We start from the raw sequence: 23,988 nt of genomic DNA, 5'->3' as shown, positions 1-23,988 counted from the left end.
TAAGATCTATTCTCATAGAGCAATACCTATGCCAACTAAAACAGATATATTTTCAAGCTTAAGGGAAGAAAAAGCAAGAGCCTTTAGACAAGGTAGAATTATCCAAGAATTCAAATTTTTACTTTTAGTCAGGCAACACAATCCTGATGTTCTAGTAGGAAAGAAAGAGAAAAAATAAACTTATAACATTCATTCATATAATCTGACAATCTGTTCTTTTCATTATGAGGTGACAATTAAGTACTTACTTAAGTACAATTAAGTACTTACTTAAATTCACTAATAAGACATGATACTTAAAGGATCCCTGTGGTGATTTTTTTGTGAATGTACAGTATCCTTCTATAATAGGAATGATGGTCACTGGATGCATCTGTTCATTCCTTTAACTATCTAAGATTCCATTGCTGATAGCAATGCCAGTCTGTAGTGTTACAGGGGGTTCTTCATGGGGACTTCTCTACAACATACTGACTTATTAAGACAGAAAGCTAGAAGGGACATTAGAGATCATCTACTGCAAAACCCTTATGAGGCTGCTTAAGGAGGTGAAGTCATAAGACTTAAGGTCATAAGATAGTGGGTGACAGAATCCAGATTTAAACCTCAGCCCTCTGATTATAATCATTGCTTCCCTTGACTCCTCCCCTCCCCCCCACCTGCTGTGAGTGACATTGTTATATATACAGCATGTGGTAAATTTGGTCTGTTTGGAACTCTATCCAAGTGGGTTTGTTGTTTATTTATTAGAAAGGTTATAGACATGTTTCATATATCACAGTATGGACACTGAAAGCTTATGATGAAATTTCCATGTAATGAAAATCAATGCTTCTACCTTCCTTAAAATCATATTATGGATTTCACTCACAGACTTCCAGAGTCTCACTTAAAGGCTGAGTTTGAGCTTAATCCAGGTTTTTCAAATTCAGAAAACTCATAAAGTTTGAGGCAGAGCAGCTTGTTGACAGGAATCATGTTGTCATGGTAACCTTATTCCATGACCGTTCTCTCTGAAGATTGAACTTAAAAGACTCTCTTAAAATCAGGATGGTTAAATCAGATGCAAACATCAAGTCAATAATTTATGTTTTAGTATGCTAGAATTTAGATAGTTTGCAAACAGACCTAATTGCAGTTAGAGTCAATATCTCATAGTTAAGTACTTGATTTATTACTAATTGTTTCCCCTGTATTCCTTTTATTTCCACAATTGATTCTGAGTTAATCTAAGTCACAGATTATGTTTCCTTTTTTAACTGCTTAATGATTAGCCCATTGTTGGACATACAGATGTTTGGTAAATGTTAATCCTACTGATTAATAAGGAAATTGACCATATTGAGGTAAAGTTGCGTCTTCACAATGTATGGATGTTATCAAAAGGAACTCATTCAATGTGGAAATGGACTTAAGTAGGGTGACAAATTGCTATTCATATTTCTTTTTCTAATTTAATATTTTATTTTTCTCCAATTACATATAAAAACAATTTTAACACTCATTTTAAAAATTTTTTAAGTTCTAAATTCTTCCCCTCCTCCAGTTGAGAAGGCAACCAATTTGATATAGTTTATACATGTGTAGTCATGCAAAACGTGTTTCCATTATTAAAGCCTTTTCAAGTTTTCCTGAGAGATCCTTTATATCATTTTGCTATTTATATTTCTTTTAAAAATAAATTCAAATTATTAGGAAGTAAAGCAAAGAAAGTCATGTGAAATCTAAAATCAATTACGAATATTCTCCCATTTTCTATAAGTGATGATGCTTTTATAAGCATTAGTGTAATAAAAAGATATATTATACAATATATGATATAATATATAAAGGTACTACATATGTGTATGTATACACACGTGTCCTGGATTATTAATTGTGTGATCACAGGTAAATCATTAAAATCTCTCTGAGTTTTAGGTTAGGTTCTTCATCTTTAAAATGGACATTCTAATAGCACCAACTTCACAGGTTTGCTATGAAGATCAAATTAGTTAAATATGTATATATATTATATATATATATATATATATATATATACACACACATGTAGTATGCACACCACTTACACACAATATATACACCTATTTTTGTATAATATATCATTTTGTAACATCTAAACAAATACATATGTGTACAGGTGCATATTAGATATTACCAACCCCTGGTTTTTATACCTTTTTCAGCCTCAGAGGTGAGTCACACATGCTACTCACCCACTCACCCACGTGACCTAGAATCGTCACAAAGAGGCAGACTTAAACCCACGTGGGGTAAGACTTCTGCTCTCCCAGACATGTAAACTAGGCCCTCCCTGGAGTTAGCCCCACCTTGGGCCCCACCTTAGTTGCCAATCCACACCCACTAAGGTTTTACACCTAATAGGGGTTTGGGCCTTGGTCTTAGCATCTAGTAAGGCTTAAGGAATTACTCAAAGGGAACAAAAGCCAAACTATTCAAGGGCACTTGTTGAACTAAGTGCTAAGGAGCCTATTTTGCTTACCAACACAGTAGCAGAACATGAAAGAACTCAATTCTTTCTACCATTCTCTGTATCAAACTAATCATCAAAATGATTTTGAGAAGACCATCCTGGAATGCTCTGTCATCCCATCTATTTCTTTGACTCTTAGGAGCAATTATATCACATATGGGGTGATAACACAACCAGAGCCTCTTTTGACAGATTTTCAGTGTTCTTGCCAGTTCTTCACAATTGTTGTATTGGTCTTAGGGCACACAAAGTTCCTTCATCTTGGCTGGCATTCCTTTATTTTGTCATTGATATCTGACCCCTCATGGCATCTATGATGAATATGACTTTGAGAGGGCTATGATGGTATTACAGATGAAATGCTGCTTTAAAATTGTAAAGGGAGTCTCACATACTAAAGAGATATGAATATCATCTCCCATATGATTAAAGATGATTTCATCCAAGTTATCTCCCATATGATGACACACAGCTCCAGAGCTACAGACATAGATGTGTATATATATATATATATATATATATATATATATGTATATGTATATGTATATATATATACACACACACACATATATAGGTATATATACATATATAGACATGTATGCATAAAACACACACATATATATGTGTGTGTGTATGTGTGTGCATATGTATGTGTGTGTGTATATATATATGTATATATATATATATATATACACATACATATATATACATACACATATATTTAATCTAAATTTATCTTCTCTGCCTGTAGGATAGAATCTTTCTGAAAATGGCAAACCAGTTTCTAAAACTTTTCCGTTGGGGGGGAGGGGTAGGATAAAGAAAAAGTCCTTGAATGAAGTCAGAGCTCATGTGCCTTAAAGGAAGTTAAAGATTCAGACTGGTGGTTGTGATGAGTAATCACCTTGTAATCACAGGGGACATCTTATATAAATCCCACATATTCAGGATATGCATTTTTTTCTAGTTTGATGAAATTTTAGTAATCTAGTTTGGTTAGAAAAAGGAGTGTACAGAGGAAGTAATAAAAAAATTGGAAATGTATATTGATTGTTAATGGCCTTGAATCCATGCCTAAAGGCTTTGCCCTTTATCCTAAAGGCAATAGGAAGGAGAAGTTTTTGAGCAGAGTAGTGATATCGTCAATATTATCATCATTGCTATCATCATTTACATTTATAGATGCCTTTAGGAATCGCAAAATATTTTCTTCAAAACAATTCTAGGAGGTTGGTAGTGACACTTGAAAAAAATTACAAATGAAGAAGCTATAGTTAAAGAACATGATCATATCTATAGTTAAAAAAGGTCAATATGTAATTACTTTTTATTTTATTTTTATATTTCCTGTCCCAAGCTTAAATACCAAAAAAGACTTTCTCATATAGACAGAACCAAGAAAAGAGAATTTTATATGAAACTATGAATCTCCATTTCATATTGTTTGCTTTAAAAAAGAATTATATAATAAATGCCAAACATTACTTTCAAAATTGTCCCATTTGTCTTTTTTTTCCACATAACATTTGTTAATACTCTTCCTCTTTGGTCCCTCCCTTAATTAACCCAGAAAAAGAGAGGCAAAAAAACTCTTGTACCAAATAAACATTTTCAAGAAAAATGAATCCACACAGTCATAACCTGAACTTTAGGGGAAAAATGTTCTTGGAGCTCCATGGAGAATGGATTAGAGAAAGGAGAGAATGGAATCAGGGGGACCAATTATGAAACTACTACATCAATCTAGGTAAGATGTCCTGATGATGTGGGTCTAGGGCCTCAGTAGGGTATAAATGTAAGACATTTTGTGGAGGTAGAATTGAAAAGACTTAGTCATTCTGGGTATAGAGATGAAAGGAAAGGGAATAAAGGTAAAATGAACAAATAAACCTCTCCAGGGCTATGTATCTGAAGGGCATCTTCAACCAAAATAGAAAGTTTGAAAAAGGGAGAGATTAGGGAGAAAGGTCAATCTTTTGGACATGTGTTTGAGGCACCTGTAGGACATTTAACTAATTATGTCTTGTGGGCAATTGAAAATGTACTATAGTTTAGGAGGAAGATTAGGGATGTCTGTAAAGATTTGGAAGCCATTAGTATAGCGTTAATAACAACCTATGAAAATGGGTGAGATCATCAAAGAAGATATTCTGGGGACTAGTAGTATATCCATTAAGTTATTCATTTCTTATTCTCTTTCTCACTAGGATTGACTCACTTCCTTTTCTGGTCAAGTATATTAACAAGTATATATTTTACATGACTTTTTTGCAAGCTATATTCTGTTTACATATACCATGTACCCTTTTATTGCTCTTGAGATCACTTGCACTTTTCATCCTTTTGAAATCCATATGATTCAGAATTTTCAGTTTCATGGAAGAGTGTTGATATAAAAAAGATGTTTTTGTTTTCCTTTTTGTATCTAGAAACTTGGGGTCATCAAAAGAAATGAGTAATTCCCTAAAGGTGATCAGTCAAATTTCCTTCTGAATTCTGGGCCCAGCTCATTGTCAGTCCTCTGTGTATTCCTAAGATTCTTTCTTCTTGCCTATCTCATTCCTTGGTTCTGAACCCTCTTTTCCAACATAGTTTTAATAGTCTTCCCCTAGTTCTTATTGTTGTTTGTCTTTTGTGCTCTAAGAGGACCAAAAATACATCACAATACCAGCTCAGAAGGCTGTATCACAGGTCAGGCACAAATAGTCCCCATGAACATTTGGGATAAAGATGTCTCTAAATTTGTGCATCTAATCTTTCTTTTGAGCTACTACAACTCTGCTTTGTTCATAGAGTATAACACCTTCTTTATTGTGGGCATACCACGCTAGACAGTCCTGTGCCAGTGTCTCCCATGTCTCAAATCATTACCAACATAGTTCAGAGAGACCTTGAGAGTGTCATTGTATAACTTCTGACCTCCATGTGAGTTCTTGCCTTGTGTGAATTCTCTATAAAATATTCCCTTAGGAAAACGTATATCTGTCATTTGTGTTTCAATAATCCGGCTAGCAGCTGTTGTGGGGGTGAAAGACCAACACAAGCCCAACAACAAGAACTCTCCCAGCATGTTGCAAAAGCCCAGGTTCTTTTGATCTGCTTTACTAAGGAAAGCAACGTTAAGGGGTTAACAAGCTTATTTTAATCCAGCATGCAGATATCACTCACTTAGTTCAGGGGGAAAAAGCCAGCACCCTGAACTTCAGAGCAAAATACAAACAAAGTACAAACATCGACAGACAGACCTTGTCTGATTCAAATCCCAACACATAGTTACCAGAGTTTAACAAAGTCCCAACATCCGGGTTACGAGCTGGAGGGCTCTTAGCTACAGCTGCCCGGAGTCTCCGCACCAGCGAGCACCACCAAGAATGAGAGCCCTGCGCAAATGGCTCTGTCTTCTCTTCTTATACCATTTCAGACATCATCAAACATCATCTGAATAAGCAGAACTTAGCTACTGTGATTGGTTCTTGTATTAGCACCTCCCCTTAGTACCCTGGGAGCTTCACACCCACATAGGTTTAGCACCTAATAGGGGTTTGGGCCTGGGGCTTAGCACCTAGTAAGACTCAATGAAATACGCTGAATTAATCAAAGGAAACAAAAGCCAAACTCTTCAAGGGCACTTGGTTGAACTGAGTGCTAAGAGCCCATTATGCTTACCAAAACAATTTGAAAGATATGGCCAGCCCACTGGAATTATGAATTCTGTAGTAGAGTTTGAGTGTTTGGTATTTCAGCTTGAGAAACAGCCTCAGTATCCAGAAGTACTAGAGCCTTAATGTATACATTGATTTCATTTTGATGATGTTTTGAAATTTTTTAAATTGATTTTCTCTACTTTAGCCTCTGAAAGAAAAAAGCTATCTGTTGCCTCCAGGAGAAAACAATGTTCAGATGCATTAACCTTACATTTAAATCCATCCAACTCCTACATTAAATCTTTCTTGATAATTTTTCCATCCTAATATTATTGTTTCTCTCTTCTTCTTGAAATTTCATTATATAGGCATTGTATTTACTTACTTGTTTATAGGTGGTATACCTCAAGTTGAAAGAAAGTTCCTTGAGGGCATGATCTATTTCCTTTTTGTCTCTATACCCACAGCCTAGAAGAGTACACTGAATATAGTATACACTCACTCTACATTTGTATATTAAGAACAAGTATACATTTGTTGTACTAAATTGAAATGACTTGTCAGTTAAACTGCAATTATGTCTTCAGAATGGTGTGTTTACTTATACTCACTGTGAATGTTATAAGGTCAGACATTCTCACTTTCCTTGAAGGGAACCTAATTTGGCTTTTTAAAAATTTTTTCCTACCTAGATCATGTGTAATCCTTCTTCCACTTAACCGTAGCTTTTATATGCTTTCTGGTTTCACTGATAGTCAGACATGGATAGAGTTAATTTCTTCTAGTGACATAGTAATTTATTAGTCACTGGACAAAAATGACAAATTGAGAATTCCAAGTTTTCAATGAATGTTAGTTGAAAATCTAATAATTATATCTTAGCACTCTCTTTTCTTCTTTTTGGCATCAAGTTACTTAGGTTGCTGTTGTTACAGATACAGAAAATATTTTCCTAATATGATCATTGATGTGTTTTACCATTTCATGAGTTGCTATGTCTTACTCTCTCACCCTTCAAATTTAATAGCAGGCAGCCACTGTTTCAATGTTTTTCTACATTCAGCCAAGCTTGTCCTCAAATAAGCTTATTTGACAAGCTTGTCACTAATCAAATAGCCAAAGGATTTTCAGAATGCTAGGATTTTAGAGCACTTTAACTCAATTTGCTTAATTAAGCAGATTATCTTCTAAAACTTAGGGTCACTTCAATTTCATAATGAACCAGTAGAAGAGCATTTCAATAGAGGCAATCTGTACATGTATTAATTTAAGTCAAATTTAACTGTCATACAGTCAGTCAAGAAGCATTTATTAAGTACCTACTATGTGCCATACTTTATGTTAAGGTCTAAAAATACAAAGAAATGCAAAAAAAAATAGTCCTGGTCTCAAAGAGCTCAGCCTAACGGTAAATACAGTATCTCCAACAACTATGTCTAAACAGGACATATAAAGCATAAATTGGAGATATTCAACAGATATATTTTATCTGGCACCTGAATGAAACCAGGAAAGCTAGAAGTTGGAAAGGAGGAGTGATAGCATTCTGGGCATGGAGGAAAAGCCAATGAAAATGTCTAGAGTTGTGAAACTGCCTTTTTTGGAGGAACAGCAAGTAAGCTAGTGTCACTGCATTACAATGTACATGGGGGTAGAAGTGAGGAGAAGTGATGGAGAGGTAGAAGGGAGCTCAGTAATGAAGGGCTTTGAAAGTTAAACAGAGGTTTTTATATTTGATCCTGAAGATAATAGAAAGCCACTGGAGTTTATTAAAATAAGGGTATGAAATAATCATACCTGTGCTTTAGGAAGATCAGGTTGACAGCTGAATGGAAGATGGACTAGAGTGGGGAAAGACTTGGGGTGAATACAACAACCAACAGGCTATTGCAAGAGTCCAGATATGAGATGATGAGGGATTGCATAGGCATGTTGACAGTGTCAGAGGAGAGAAGATTCAAATACAAGAGATGTTATTAAATTAAAATCAAAATGTCTTTGAGACAAATGGGATATGAGGATTGAGAGAATGAAAAGTGAAGTATCACACCCAGATTGGGAATCTGAGTGATTCTGAGGATGGCAGTGCCCTCAATCTTAAGAGGTCAGTTGAATACCAATTATACCATAGGATTAGTTTGTCTTTAAACTATTTTTCTTTTGTTGAATCAACTTTTGGGGGGGGGGGTTTCTTCTTCCCCTTCCCCCTTTCCTCCCCTCTTTTCTCCCCTCCCTTTTTCCCTCCTCTTCCATCTTCCCTTCTCTCCCCTTCCATCTTCTGCTCTGTTCTCTTCTCTCTTCTTTTTTTCTTTCTTTCTTTTTTATTACAATGACATGTAGATTAAGCTCCAGTTTGTTTAGCCAGTAGTGACTGAATATATTGCTTATAGGGCTAATAGATCTTTTTGGTTCTGTTTTATTATCCAATGCATCCATTTTTTTTCCTCTCCAGAGCAGTCTCCCCATCTATATCTATATCTATATCTACATATCTATATACACACACATATATTTGTTAGAAGCTGATTTGATCACATATACACACTAATATTCAGTAAATAAATCACAGCAATCTTTTAATTATAATCTGGTGAGTTCTAGGCTTATGGGAGAGGTGATTATATATATATATATATATATATATATATATATGTATATATATATATATATGTATATATATTTTACTGACACTACACAACGTTCAGGTAATAATCATTTTTAAGTAATTGCTATGTACCAGACACTGTGCTCAGTACTGGAATACAAAAAGAGGTGAAAGAGCCCTCAAGGAGCTCACAATCTAATGGGGAAGAATGGAAGAAAACAAGCAAGGATGTATAAACAAGCTGTATACAGGATAAATAAGAAACAAATTAACAGGAGAAAGGAGGTAGAATAAAGAGAAGTTGGGAGAGGTTTCTAGTAGAAAATGCAATTTTAGTTGGGATTAGAAGGAAGCCAGGGAAACTAGGAGACAGATGAAAAGGGAGAACGTTCCAGGCATGGAAGACTGCTAGTGAAAATGCCTGGAAATAAGAGGTGGAATGTCTTATTCATGGAAGAGCAAGGAGGTCAATGTCACTGGAGTGAAGAGTATGTGGCAAGGAATAAAAAATAAGACTGGAAAATTGAGGGGGTAGGTTATGAAGTACTCTGAATGTAAGAGAGTTTTGTATTTGATGCTAGTAAGTCACTAGAGTTTACTGAGTGGGGGTAGTGGTGGTGATGATATGGTGGGACCTGCACCTTGGGCAGTCTAGTGAAGTGGATAAAGATGGAGTGGATGGAGAAATGGCCTTGAAGATCCAGAAACCTGAGTTCACAACATGGTTCTAATATCCATTGGTCTTTGTGATACTGGGGAAGTCACTTGACCTCCTAGTGTTCTAGGTATTTCTTTAAGTTGCCGAGAAAGTACTGATTTACATTGGTAAAGGGAATATTCTCACTGGGAGTGATGAGGTTTAGGGAACCATATGATGAGGTTAGGGGTGCTTGAGACCCCAAAATACTGACACACTGAGTTCTGCTGAAATGAATTTGACCCAAGCCTTGTCAGCCAAAGAAAAACAAAGTTTATTAAAGATTCACCATTAATGTATAGAGTCTTAAGAAATCTCACCATTTGTGATGCTTGTTTTAACAAGCTGGCCAGATTCAATCTGAGTGCCTTCATGGAGGCAAGATGAGAATTATATACAGAAAGATTGTGGGAGGGATCGAGGGGTGGTCAAATAGTCTGGGGTGACTGGAGAAAGCGTTTAGGGAGGGTCTTGAGGAGGAGTCTAAGGAGGATATTGATGGGACTAGGGGGACTAGATGTCAGACTCCAGGAACCAAGAGAATGGGATTTTGATCAGATCAAGAGTGGGAAGCAGCCAGGGGCAATCAGGAGGTAACAGACAATTCAGGGCTGGACTAGTTTAAATGTAACAGAGATTTGGGCCTAGTGATAAAGAAGGCTTATGGCCTCAGGAGAAGGCCAAATCAAGTGGGAAGATTCCAGGAGAGTTCAAGGGGGCTCCCAGATTCTATAACCCACCAGGAGTACCCTATATGAAGGAAAGCAGTTCAGTCCTTATCTGAAGAGAATGAAGGGAATGAGTGAGAAAAAAAAATTAGGAACAAGGCTGATTTGTATTTTGAAATGAAGAGACTTCATGAGCTAGGAATCTGATATTACAGGTAGGAATTTACCTTCTATTATAACCTTATTTAATTCTCATTTCACCTCAATACCTAAATTCCCTAAGACCAGATCAGGTATGAGAAAATTTTCTATTTTACAGTTGAAGGTTATAATCTGGGAACCAAAAGAAGGAGTAGAAAATGAGGAAGTAGTACCAGAGTCCCAATCTAAATTTAAAAATCTTGTCCAACTTTCTAGCATTTAGAAATATATAGATTTCTGTCTAATAAGAGAGATTTTTTGAAGAAAAATACATTGTTAACATGATATAATTTTTCTAATGACCAGAAAGAGAAAATGGGTTGAAAATAGAGGGCACAGGAAAATGCAGATAGATTGGTCTTGATATTCCTCAGACTCCAGTACTGCCATCTGTAGTGGATAGTGTTGAAGGTCTATACTACCAGTAATTCAATGATAAAGTCCAAATCTTGCCTGAACAGATGCTACAAGGCTAAAATATAGCTGCTTCAATTGAACTCATAATGCATAATTTGTGGCTGTTGTGGCTCTTCTTTTGATGTTTCTAAAACTATATTTGGTAATTAAGATTTTAATCATTGCAATTGCCATTCTTTCTTTGGGAATATAAACAAATTAATATTGCTTTCTGGAGAGTATATGCATGTGTGTATATATATATACACACATACGTATAGGAGTAGGTATATAGCTGTATTGTGCATAGATGTATCTTTATAAATAACCAATGGCCCTTTTCCTTATTAGTAGAGTCTTTGTGTGTTAGAAATTTGTCCTTCCCCTTATAGTATCTAGGCTAACATTTATGACTAGAAACCCAACCCAAGTTAAAGTTTATATGCACATCTATAAAAAGACTTTCCTCCTTTCCCTAGAGAGTGTAGCCAGAGGCTACTCTCCTAGTAATTGCCAACCAATGTTGAAATGCAGAGAGGTCCCTGGGAATACTTGTTCTAAGACCAAACGCTGTTTTGGGCAGTTTGGTGGCACAGTGGATAGAGTGCCAGGTCTGAAGTCAGGAAGACTCATTTTCTGAGTTCAAATCTGGCCTCAGACGCCTATTAGCCATGTTAACCCTGGTTGCCTCAGTGTTTCATCTGTAAAATGAGCTGGAGAAGGAAATGGTGAATGATTCTAGTTATCTTTGTCAAGAAAACTTCAAATGGGGTCATGAAAAGTAAGGTATGACTGCACAACAGCAATATATAGTTCTAATTGCTTCTTTTTATTTTTTCTTCACATCCCTAGTCCAGCTAAGATATTTTTTGTCTCTAAAATTATGGCAATGCAGGTCAATTACAACCTAAATCCATATTGTTCCATAGTGCCTAGGTTTACAGATAATAGATTTTTGCATCCCCTCCTCAAGGAACCTCAACTTTGGGAGAAATAAACATTCTAGCCCCCATATTCCTCTTCCCTTTTAACCAAGTACAAAGTTCAAAGATCACGAAAGGTAGATCTCAGAGAAAAGGCAACAGAGAATACCTTTCTCCTTCCCTTGTCACTATCCTAGAGCACCTCAGGAAGGAGGGAAGCTAACATTTCACAGATGAGACTCCTTCTGTATAAAAAGAAAAAAAAAGCTGGGAAGGCATATATGGCATTCCTTTTTCCTCTCCCACCTCCACTATCATTTCAGGAACTGACCTGGGTGCAGATTTGGAGATGTGCAAAAATCCTATATTCTCCAGTCCTTCTGTTGGGCATATGTGTGTATATGTGTATGTACGTATATGTATATGTATATGTATATGTATATGTATATGTATATGTATATGTATATGTATATGTATATGTATATATGTATATATGTATATGTATATGTATACGCATACGTATACGCGTACCTATACCTATGCGTGTATATATACACACATGTGTGTATGTACACACATATATACATACGTATGTGTGTATGTACACATACATATATACATATATACATATATAAAATTTGTGAGTAAGGCATTTCACTATTTTTCTCACTCTCTAGAATGGGTGCTAATTTACTGCAGACACACATTTATAGAAGCATTTGCTACTTAATATAGCAATTAAAATGGAAAGGAAAACTTGATCTTTTTTGTTCATTACAAGGAAAAATGAACCTATGAAATAGCACCAATTCAGCAGAGAAGCCTATTCTCACATTTACATCTATATAATTAAATTTAAGAAACCAAATAAAGAAAAAAAAATCACAAATAGTGTTTTCTATACTTACTGAAGGTAATCATCAGTTCTCACCAATTCCAATCTGATCCACTAACTACTAGCAATTTAAACAAGCCTGAAAAGCACAATATCATGACTAACTCAGTCTCTTAATCTCAGCTGGGAGAATGCTAGAGTCTCCATCATCCTAGTTTTCCATGGTCCTTCTCAATACAACTTATTTGCCATCTGATTTGCAAAGCAATATATGAAGTGGTGACAGCCTCCACGTATTTGTGTTTAAACTCATCTCATAGGGCTCAGGCACTTGGCAGCAGTGTGTTAGAACACAGCGTAAAGGATGAAGCTCAGTTCATCCCTCCCAAAGTGTTTGGATGAGAGGTAAAAAAGGAATAGATTTCCTGACTGATGTGTTTTATTTCTATTTGCCTCTTTGTATTGGTGCTCAGAGCATAACAGGATTCAGATTTTTTTTTTTTTATAAAGTGAAGCTGAGGATCAGAGAGTAAAGTTACTTCTACAAGGTTGCATAGGTAGCACACCTAGGTAGGACTAAAACCAATTCAAATCTCATGTTCTTTCTTTTCTACTGTACCATCTTGAATGAAAACTGTGCCACACCTCAATAAAGATGGACCGATGGATAGATAGATGGATGGATGGATGGATGGATGGATGGATGGATGGATGAAAAGTTAAGAAGCATATTGGCAGTAAAACCAACCCAAGATACTTTGGATTAGGAAATAAACTTCATCACCCTATTGTCTGTTAAATTTTCTGTATGTATATAACAAATATATGTACATATTTTGTATACATCTACTTGTATGTTATTACATGTATTCAATACGTGTGTATGTGTGATTTATTGGTTTGTGGTGCTAAAAGTTTGTTCACTGGTAATGCAGGGCACTCACATTATTTAATATGAAAAATTTCATTCTTACATGGAAATTCTTTTAGGAACACAGAGGAATGCTAGGCAAGTCTGTCTCATTCATTTCTCTGGATTAGATCACTAGCATCTAATCCCATGTATTATGTTCACTGGTTATTTAGTTAACACTCAATATTGACAAGCATAATGATCAATTATCATCAGATGTTACATCACACATATTCCATTATTAATTAATAGTATTAAAGATATATTTCATTTCATATTACAGCTGAGTAGATCCTGTTACTTTGTGCTCCATCATTTTGGTTTTCCTTGAATATAGCTGTCTCTCAAAATATCAGTTTAGAAAAAAAGCAAACAACCCTCTGAGGGACCTCATGTACCCACATTTTATCATCAATTTGTTATGGATGAGGGCTGTTTTCTTGTCTTTTTTAAATGAGTAGCACAAGGTGCAGTGACATGTCACAAAAAAACCAGGGTGACAGGCACATGTTTCAGATTAGTTTCATGGCTATTTTTACTCTGTCGTAATCCTCCAGGGTCTTTCCAGAAGGCTTGCAAAATGTTAACTCCCATTATAAGTAAGAGAGGTATGGGATGCCAACATTTAAATATATTTGGCTTATGTTAGATTGATGACCAGGAGAATTCTCTTCTTACATAAAAGAAAGAAAGGTTTTTAGCATTGTACACAAGGGAGTGCCAATCATTTTCTAGTACTGTATATAACATATTTTAGTTCAACAGTTTCTTAAAGGAATGATTTATGGTCTACTCAGAATGAAGCATGGTACTATTGTTTATAGCATGTCTCATTCTTTTGCAATTTATTCTTAATGAACTAAAGTTCAACAATTCCATGCAATATAATTCAAATTCTTCCACAAGCCTGCCAAAGCAGGTCAGGAATATTTAATAATCAAAGCACCAACTTTCAGCAAAAATATTCAAATAAGCTGCAGCAGTCAGAAGACTCAGGCATGAAACCAGCTTCATATTCCTTTGATCCAAATTGAAAGTGGCAAGTGATCATTGCTAGTATCCCAAGCTGTATTTCTTTCTTTCTTTTTTCTTTCCTTCCTTTTTTCTTCCTTCTAGATAAATTGGCAGTAGTGATGGATGCGCATTAAGTTGGGAGATTCTCATCTGTCCTGTCAATCTTCCTTTACAATTATTATGCTGCAGGCAGCCATTTACATCTGTCGATGAATATCCTGGATGCTAAGACCAGAGATCACTTCTCCAATTCTGCAAAGAGCAATGCAAACATCCCTTTTAAATCCTGTTTTATAAGCAGACTTTATAAAAGCGAATAAGTACCTTCGTGAGAAGGAAAACAGCTTATCGAAAAAGCTCAGCTAGAGATCTCAGTCAGACCCATATTTTTGCAATAGATGTTTATGAAACAATATTTTAAATAACCATGGTTATGAAATTATGTGCAGCCCAGTCAAAAGGCAAGAGAGATAGGTGCAAGGGAAGAAAACCCTAAACATTATTTCCTAGGAGTTATGATGACACTTTTGTCTTCCCCATCAGGATTATAAACTCAGTGGGGGAAGGGAACTGGTCTTAAATATCTTTAATATCTATTCTTTCCTCACTCTCCATTTTTCTTCCCCCGCACCAAGGATATAGAGCTATTGATCCTACAGATAAACTTGGATGTCAGGCACCCTCTAAATTTCTAGCTTATGACGAAGCTGATTCTCAATTATTTAAAGTTTGATGATTATCTGGAAATTATATTTATTCATCACTTCTATTTGTTCTTGCTTCTGTTGCCTATCTTTTGATCACTTTGGTTTTTACTTTTACTTCAGTAATGGGGTACTAGAAAAAGAAAGACAGAACTCATAACTTAGAAGCTAGCATACACTCAATGGCACTCAATCCATATTTGAGAATAAAACAAAACAAAGAACCTCTCATTTGTATCATATATTCACCTTTCCAGTCAAACTGGCCAGTGTATAATCCCCCATACAGGGTATCCATCTCCTCCCTTCTGTTTTTTTTTTTTGCATTAGCTATTTCTGTATGCTTGAAATATGTTCTCTCCTCAATTCCACTTCTTAGAATCCTTAGCTTACTTAACTTCAAGCCTTAGATTAGTCAAAAAGCCCTTTCTGATTCCTTGTTAGTACCATCCCCACCTTAAAGTTCTTTAGTTTTGCTTTGTATAATTTGTATTATTTTTTGACTCCTAATAAGATCCAAATTCCAAGGACTAAGGATAAGTGTGACAACATGTTCAGTTAGTCAACAAGCATCTAGCATATATTAAGCACTTTGTGCAAAGCATTGTGATAAGGACAGGGAATAATATAGATATCAGCAAAAAGAAGGGCAGTCTCTGTCCTCAAGAAGCTTACATTCTAATGTGGGAATGTAACACATGAAAGGAAGCTGAAGGGAGTGAGGGGGTGAGGGAGAATTTGTGGTTCCCTGGCATTGGGGCATGGTAAAGAAATGTGAGGTGCATTCTTGTGAGAAATGAAAACATGGTTGACTGGGGACCTCTTCCTAAATGGAACTTCTAGGAATAAACATCCAAACAAAGGGAAATAACCCAGGGTGAGTAGGGTACTTCCTAATGAGAATATTTTCTTTCTCTGTATCCCCAACATTTGGTAGTCTTGCACATAGGAGGCACTAATCAAATGCTTGCTTCATGGATTGCTTGGGTTACCTTGAATGAAAGGTGTAGCGAAGAAGGAGATTAAATCATTGCTGAAAATGACCTTTTCAAGTTATTAATTTTAAAAGCCTGTGCTAATTTGTTTCAATCATGAACAAAACTGAATCTTGACTGCAGTGGTGATTTCATACGTTTTCTGATGTCGATCCACGAATAAGGAAAAATCAAACAAAAAGAAAATCTCAAACAAACAAAAAAGGCCCACTTTCACTATGCCATAAGGCCTAAGTAGATGTACCTCTAAGGAAAGTTACATACTGACAAGATACTTCCTTCTGACAAGAACTGATGTTACGTGACCTAGCCAATAAATTTGACTGATATCATTCTCTTGTGAATCCAGTTCATATCCCTCATCTTCAGAGATATACACACCAGTCTCTTCACTCGTATTAGTCTTTATCTATCTTCCTTTCATCTCCCACTTATTGTTTCTATTTTGGCCAGGCCAGCCTCCATGCATTCCTTAGTGTCCAATGGATATCACAGGAAAAATTCCATATTGAGCAGTTAGCAATAAAAGAAAGATGGAGAGGGAAGGAGGGAAAAGAGAAAGTGAAGGGAATGCTGTCCATGAAATGAGTGTTTTGTTATTTGAAATTTGGAAGGCTTTTACAGCTTTTATATAGATTTGTTTTTTTTTTCTTTCTGTGAGGATCCTTAGCATATGTTTGAATGAATATTTATCTTATTTTAATTTTTGAAGGCAAATTGTGTTATATATAGATTCTATTTGTTTTGACTCCTATGGTCCTCCCTCTTCATCCTGGTACCTCAAATGCAGCATAAGTCAAAAGGCTCTGTATTCCTATCATTTGTCTGCATAAAATTAAAAAAAATTGCTTTTTGTTATACCAAGTGTAGAAAATGTAAAGAAATCCATCTGAATAAACTGTCCTATCAAATTAAAAAAAAACATGCATCAATTCAATTGGCCATTTTCAGGATAGATGAGCAGGGATTTTGAGTCTCTCCATATTTCAGCTGCGTGATAATGGGATTGCTTTGTGTTACTGCATTGTGCTATGTGGCAATTAGTATAATATGTGCCACACTTTATTGATATAAGCATTTTTACTGAATAGTAAATGTACCCACAATAGTAAACATACCCACTTGATTTCCTAGTCCTGTGTCAACATACAAATGCCACAATATGGCACCTTTACCTTCTGTAATTACCTATGTTGACCAGGTAATTTAAATTTTTATTTTCACATGACCATTTTCTCTATGACCATTCATCAAATAATTATGATGATTTGAGCTGCTAGTAAAAAAATAGAGCTAAAATGATTATTTTAATATGACTAAGTATATATTTTAAAATATCAAGACTAAAAGTAAAAGATTATAGGTATAGTGTTGGAAGGGACATCACAACTAAATGATTGAAAAATTTAGTCTAACCCTTTCATTTTTGAGTGGAAATTAAGGACTAAAAGGATAGGTGAATTGTACAAGAATATATAGGTAGTAAAAGTCAAAGGCAGGATTTGAACTCAGACCCACTTATTCCAGAGTCAGTGTTATTTCCAGTGTGTTATTCAAATGAAGAAACAAAATAAAGGACTGTTACTGTGATTTCTTATAGTATTCGCATGTGAAGAAACTCCATTTGCTAAGACAGTTATACACTTTTTTGGGGGGTACCATTCATAGTCTTAGAGTGTTGCCTCAAAGCATCGCATTGAGAGGTACCCAGTGTCACAAAGTCAATATGTAATCAATGGAGCCTTTCTTAAAATGAGAAATAGCATCTATCTAAAACCAAGAACAAGCATTATCTGTAATGAGGACAAGCATTTGTATATTCTAACAGGAAAAACCAATAGGAAGAAATGAAAAGAGAAATCATTTAAAATAACTGCCAACAGTATAAAATACCTGGTAGTGTACCTGCCAAGACAAACCAAGGGACTACATAAACACAATTAAAAAATAGTCCACACAAATAAAGGCAGATCTAAACAAATGGAGAAATATTAATTGCTCATGGGTAGGCTAAGCCAATATAATAAAAGTGGCAATTCTACCTAAATTAATTTACCTATTCAAGGACTTACCAAAAAAAAAAACCTACTAAAGAGTTATTTTATGAGGTTAGATAAAAGAATAACAAAATCCATCTGGAAGAACAAAAAGTAAAGAATATCAAGGGAATCCATGAAAGAAAATGTGAAGGAAGACAACCTAGTAGTTCCAGATTTCAAACTATATTAAGAAGAGGTAATTGTCAAAGCAATCTAGTACTGGCTACAAAACAGAGTGGTGCATCAGTGGAATAGATTAGGTACACAATAAATAGGAGTAAATGAACAGGAATCTAGCATTTGATTTTAACCCAAAGATCCAAGCTTTTGGGGTAAGAACTCAACATATGACAAAAATTGTTGGGAAAACTGTAAAGCAGTTTTGCAGAAACTAGGTATACATGAATATCTCATTCTGTATACCAAGATAAGATCAAAATAGATAAATGATTTAGATATAAAGGTCTATATCATAAGTAAATTAGAGAAGCATGGAAATATGTATCTGTCAGATCTATGGATAAAGTAAGAGTTTTAGACTAAACAAGAGTTGTTATTCAGTTGTTTCAATTACATCTAACTCTTCATGACCCCATTTGAGATTTTCTTGGCAAAGATATGTAAGTGTTTGCCATTTCCTTTTCCCACTCATTTAAAGATGACAATCTGAAGCACATAGGGTTATGTTACTTGCCTAGGGTTACATAGCTAGTGAGTGTCTGAAGCCAGATGAGTCTTCCGGATTTCAGGCCCAGTTCTCTGTCTTCTATACCACCCAGCTGCTTCCATAGAGAGGATTATAGGAAGCAAAATTCAGAATTTCGATTACATGAAATTAAAATCTTTTGTACGAGCAAAACTAATGCAACTAAAAAAAACAAACAGGTAACTGGGACAAAATGTTTACAGGATGCTTCTCTCATAAAGACCTCATTTCTCAAACATACAGGGAACTAAGCCAAATTTATAAAAAAAAATATGAGCCATTGCCCAGGTGATAAATGATCAAAGTATACAAACAGTCAAATTTCAGAAGAAATCAATCCTATCTATAGTCGTATGAAAAAGCTATAAATTACTACTGATTAGAGAGATGCAAATTAAAACAACTCCAAGATACCACCTCATACCTATCAGATTAGCATGACAGAAAAGGGAAACGGCAAATACTGGAGGGGATGGAGAAAAATGGAGACATTGATTCATTATCAGAGTTGTGAACTAGTCTAACCAATCTAGAGAACAAATTGGAACTATACCCAAAGAGCTATAAAACTGCACATATCCTTTAACCCAGTAATATCACTACTAGGTCTCTATTCCAAAGAGATCAAAAAAAGGGGAAAAAGGCATACTTGTACAAAAATATTTATAGCAGCTCTTTTTGTGCTGACAAATAATTGGAAATCAAAGAGATGCCTATCAATTGGGGCATGGCTGAACTAGCTATGGTATGTGATCGTGATGGAATACTATCATGTTATAAGAAATAATTAGGGAAATTTTTTTCAGAAGGAAAAAAACAAACAAACATGGGAAGACCTATATAAACTGATACAAAGTGAAGTGAGCAGAATCAGAACATTGTACACAGTAACAGCAGTATTGTTAGGATGATCAATTGTAAAAGACTTTAACTACTCTGATCTAGAGAATGATCCAAGATAATTCCAAAGGACCAATGATGAAAAAGTGTAGTCCACCTTCAGGGAGACAACTGATGAATTCTGAATGCAGATTGAAGCATATTTTTTAAACTTTATTTTCATTGTTTCCTTTTCTGTCTGTTTTCTTTTGCAGTATGGCTATTATGGAAATATGTTTTGCATACTTCACATGTACAATTGATCTAATATTGCTTACCTTCTCAAGGAGGGAGAAGGGGTAGGAGAAAAAGAAAATAAGAAACTCAAATTTAAAAAAAAATGTTAAAAAATTTTAACATGTAATGGGAAATATTTAATGAAATAAAATATATTTAAAATTATGTACAAATAAGATATATACATGATATATGAGACAGAAGAAAAGATCTAACGTAAAAGGGGATTGGGAAAGGCTTCTTACAGAAAATGGGGCTGTAGCTCAGATTTGAAGGAAGACAGAGATTGTAGGAAGTAGAAATAAAGTTATATACACAGGCGATGGCTAGAGAAAATGCTCACAGACAGAAGAGGGAGTGCAAGGAACATCCAGTAAACCAGCATCATTGGATTGTGGTGGATGTAATGTATAAAAATACTGAAAAGAGACAGAGACTTCTGGGAGCCCAGATGGAGTAAGCAGTAGACTGCTACAACTCTTCCATATCCACCTCCAAACAACCATAAAATAGAGCTCCCAAACAAATCCTGGAATAGCAGACCCAGCAAAAAGATGGGGTGAAACAATCTTTCAGTCCAAGAAACTTAGAGGATCAGCAAGAAAGCCCCATTGCACATGGGTGGAAGGGGAGCATAGCCCAGGACAGAAAGCATTCTAGCAAGCCAGCAAGCAGCAAGCCCTACCTCAGCAAACCAGAGGGAAATCCTGAGACCTAGTGTGGTAGAGCAGGCAAATGCCAACACCAGGATTCACCAGGTGCCTTAGCATAGCCAGGGGAACCAGCAGTCTCCAGATCCAAGCGTCACCACATGCTTCAGCATAACCCTGGGCAAACAGTCAACCTGCAGAGGCCTGATTGCATGTGCTTTAGTGTAGCCACTGGGAAATGCAGAAACAGCCCACCAGACCTTGGCATGTACCAGACACAACCACTAGGACCCCAGCCCAGTACCAGGTAAGCTGTCAGATACTTATGGTTTCCAGCAGCACTAGCCAACCCCCACCCAACAACTCTAAGCAACTCACCAGACACAAGGGTCTTTTGTGGATCTCAGGACAACATCAGTACAGTACAGGTAAACGACAAGGGACTTCAGACACTAGCACAAGACGCCCAGGACAGTGCCCAACCTGGGTGCAGAAAGAAAACCTTTCCCACCCCCACCCCACCCCCCAAAATAGAGGCAGGGGAGGAGCAGAAAGAAACAGAAAAAGAATATGCCAATAGAAAGTTATTTTGGTGACAGGGAAGACCAAGACACAAATTCAGAGGAGGACAGCAATGTCAAAACACCTATGGGCAACACCTCAAAGGAAAACAGATGGTCTCAAGCCCAGAAAGATCTCATAGAAGAGCTCAAAAAGTACCTTAAAAATCATATAAGAGATATAGAAGAAAAATTGGGAAAAGAAGAAAGCAATGCAAGAGAATTGTGAAAAAAAAGATTCAAAAGAGTACAATTGGCCAAATGGGAAAGAAAGTACAAAAGCTAATTGAGGAAAACATTATCTTAAAAGTTAGAACTGAGCAAGTGGAAGCTAATGACTCTACGAGATGTGAATCAACTAAACAAATTCTTAAGAAATAAAAAAATGGGAGAAAATGTAAAACATCTCATGGGAAAAACAACTGACCTGGAAAATAGATTCAGGAGAGAAAATATTAGAATCACTGGGTTACCTGAAAGCCATAATCAAAAGGAAGATCTGGGCAGCATCTTTGAAGAAATTGTCAAGGAAAACTGCTCTGATGTCCTGGAGCCAGAGGACAAAATAGACTCTGAAAGAATCCACTGATCATCCCAAAATAAAAGGATTACAGCCAAATTTCAGAATTATCAAGTCAAGAAAAAATACTGCAAGTGGCCAGAAAGGAACAATTCAAATATCAGGGAGTTACAATCAGGATCACACAGGACCTAGCAGTTGCAATATTAAAGTATCTGAAGTCATGGAGCATGATATTACAGAGAGCAAAGGAACTAAGACTACAACCAAGAATCACCTGGCAAAATTAGGCATAATACATCAAGGGAAAGATGGTTATTCAATGAAATAGAAGGATTTCAAGCTGTCATAAGGAGACCAGAACTAAATAAAAAATTTGACCTCCATATCAAAACCCAAAAGAAGCATAAACAGGTAAAAAGGGAAAAGTAAACCTAAGGGATTCAATAGAGCTAAACTGTTTACATCCCTACATGGGAAGATGATACTTGTAACTCTTAAAAATTGTATCACTAACAGATACATAGAGGGAGATTATGGGTTTAAGGTGAATCTGAGGGAATGACAAAAAATAAGGGATCAGAAAGAGGAATACAAAGGGTGCAGAAGGAAGGGAGAGGTTGAATTCTTCTGTTTACCACTTCCCCTGATCTGCCCTCCCTTATGGCAGTCCCCCTCACTCCCTTTACTTAATTTCTTCCCCTCCTACTTCCCTTTCAGGTAAGATAGATTTCTATGTTCCAGTGATCGTGTATATTATTCCCTCTTCGAGCCAACACTGATGAGAGAGGTTCAAATGCTGCCTATCACCTGGCTTCCCATCTCCCCCTCCAATGCAATAGGTCTTTCTTACCTCTTCGTGTGAGATAATCTACCCCATTATGAGGATATCAAATAGCAAACATTTGCAATAGTCCAGGAGTGAGGTGATGAGGGCCTGTACCAGTGTGGTGGCAATGTTAAAAGTGAGGAGGGGAAGTATACGAGAGATGTTGTGAAGATAGAAATGACAGGACTTGGAAACTGATTGTATATGGGGAGTGGTGTGTGAGAGACAATGAGGACTCAAGGATTATACACCTAGACTACAATTCTGGGTAACTCTTAAGATGGTGTCGCCTCAGATAGTAATAGGAAGGTTAGAAAGCGGAGATGGTTTGGGGATAAGGACAGTCAGAACTTACCGGCTATAGTGTGAAGAAGTCAGCACCTATCTCATCTCTTATCTTCCTTTCATAGTCCCTTTTACTGATACAATGTTCCTTCTAGGCCCTCCCGCCGACATAAGCTTTCTCTCCATGGGTAAGTGCTCTGTCCTCTCAATTTACCTTCTTGCCCTGACTTGGGTATTTACCTATTCCCATCTCAGCTTGTCTACACCTGAGTAAGTCTCCTCTAATGCAAAGTCCTAATTTTGGAAACTTCCTCCACCTTAGACGTCTTCAATTAGAGACTGAAAAGTTACTTGTTGAGTGTGTTATAATATAAATTCTCTTGTGTATGAGTTGAAATAGAAGGTCATCCTTTGAATTCTCAAATCCTGTGCTTCTGTGAGTAACAGGAAACCCTGCCTCAATCACCTTTAATATGAAAAGAAAAGAGAGCCTGCCACTTCTTCGTATGTATCTGAGAGTGAAAAGGGTAGTGTTTTACTCAAATATGATCTCATTCAAATAACATTTTTGAAGTCTCTATACAAAGTCTCCACTTTGCATGTTTTGCTTTGCCTGGTTTCAATTCCATGGAACAACATACCCCTCCCAGGATAAGTTCAATACCTCTAAATTCACCACCATGCTGCTAACTCAAGACTTGATTGACACCACCTAGTTCAGCCTCTTTTTCCCTCTGATTGGAGGGTTGAGGGTGGAGTACCAAACTCCTCCCACCCACCCACACCTATTCCCCTGTGCACAGGACACTCTTTGGTGTTCTTGTCCCTCTCTTTTCCTTTCTCATTTTGTGTGTTGTCTCCCCCCCATTAGATTGTAATAGCAAATTAGAACTTTTAAGTCTCTATAGCTCTTAAAATTATATTAACATGTTGATCTTTTTTTTTTCTAATTTGTTCCACAATAGCTTTTTGGAGCATATTGGGCACATTATTCTCTTTTTATAGATGAGGAAAATGGTATTTAAATAAGTTAAATAAAATGTCCCAAGTGAAAGTAGTAGTAATAGTACTAGTAGTAGTAGAAGTAGTAGTGGTCGAGGTATTTTAGGAGGAAATAATTTCCCATGGTTAAGACTGGAAATGCCTTGATATTGGTTATACTTTTAAAGATTGTTAGTTGTCATATCTGAAGCC

Source organism: Trichosurus vulpecula, chromosome 1, assembly GCF_011100635.1.
Source record: "Trichosurus vulpecula isolate mTriVul1 chromosome 1, mTriVul1.pri, whole genome shotgun sequence".
In the NCBI taxonomy this organism is placed as follows: domain Eukaryota; kingdom Metazoa; phylum Chordata; class Mammalia; order Diprotodontia; family Phalangeridae; genus Trichosurus; species Trichosurus vulpecula.
Note: the sequence above shows the minus strand (reverse complement) of the source record.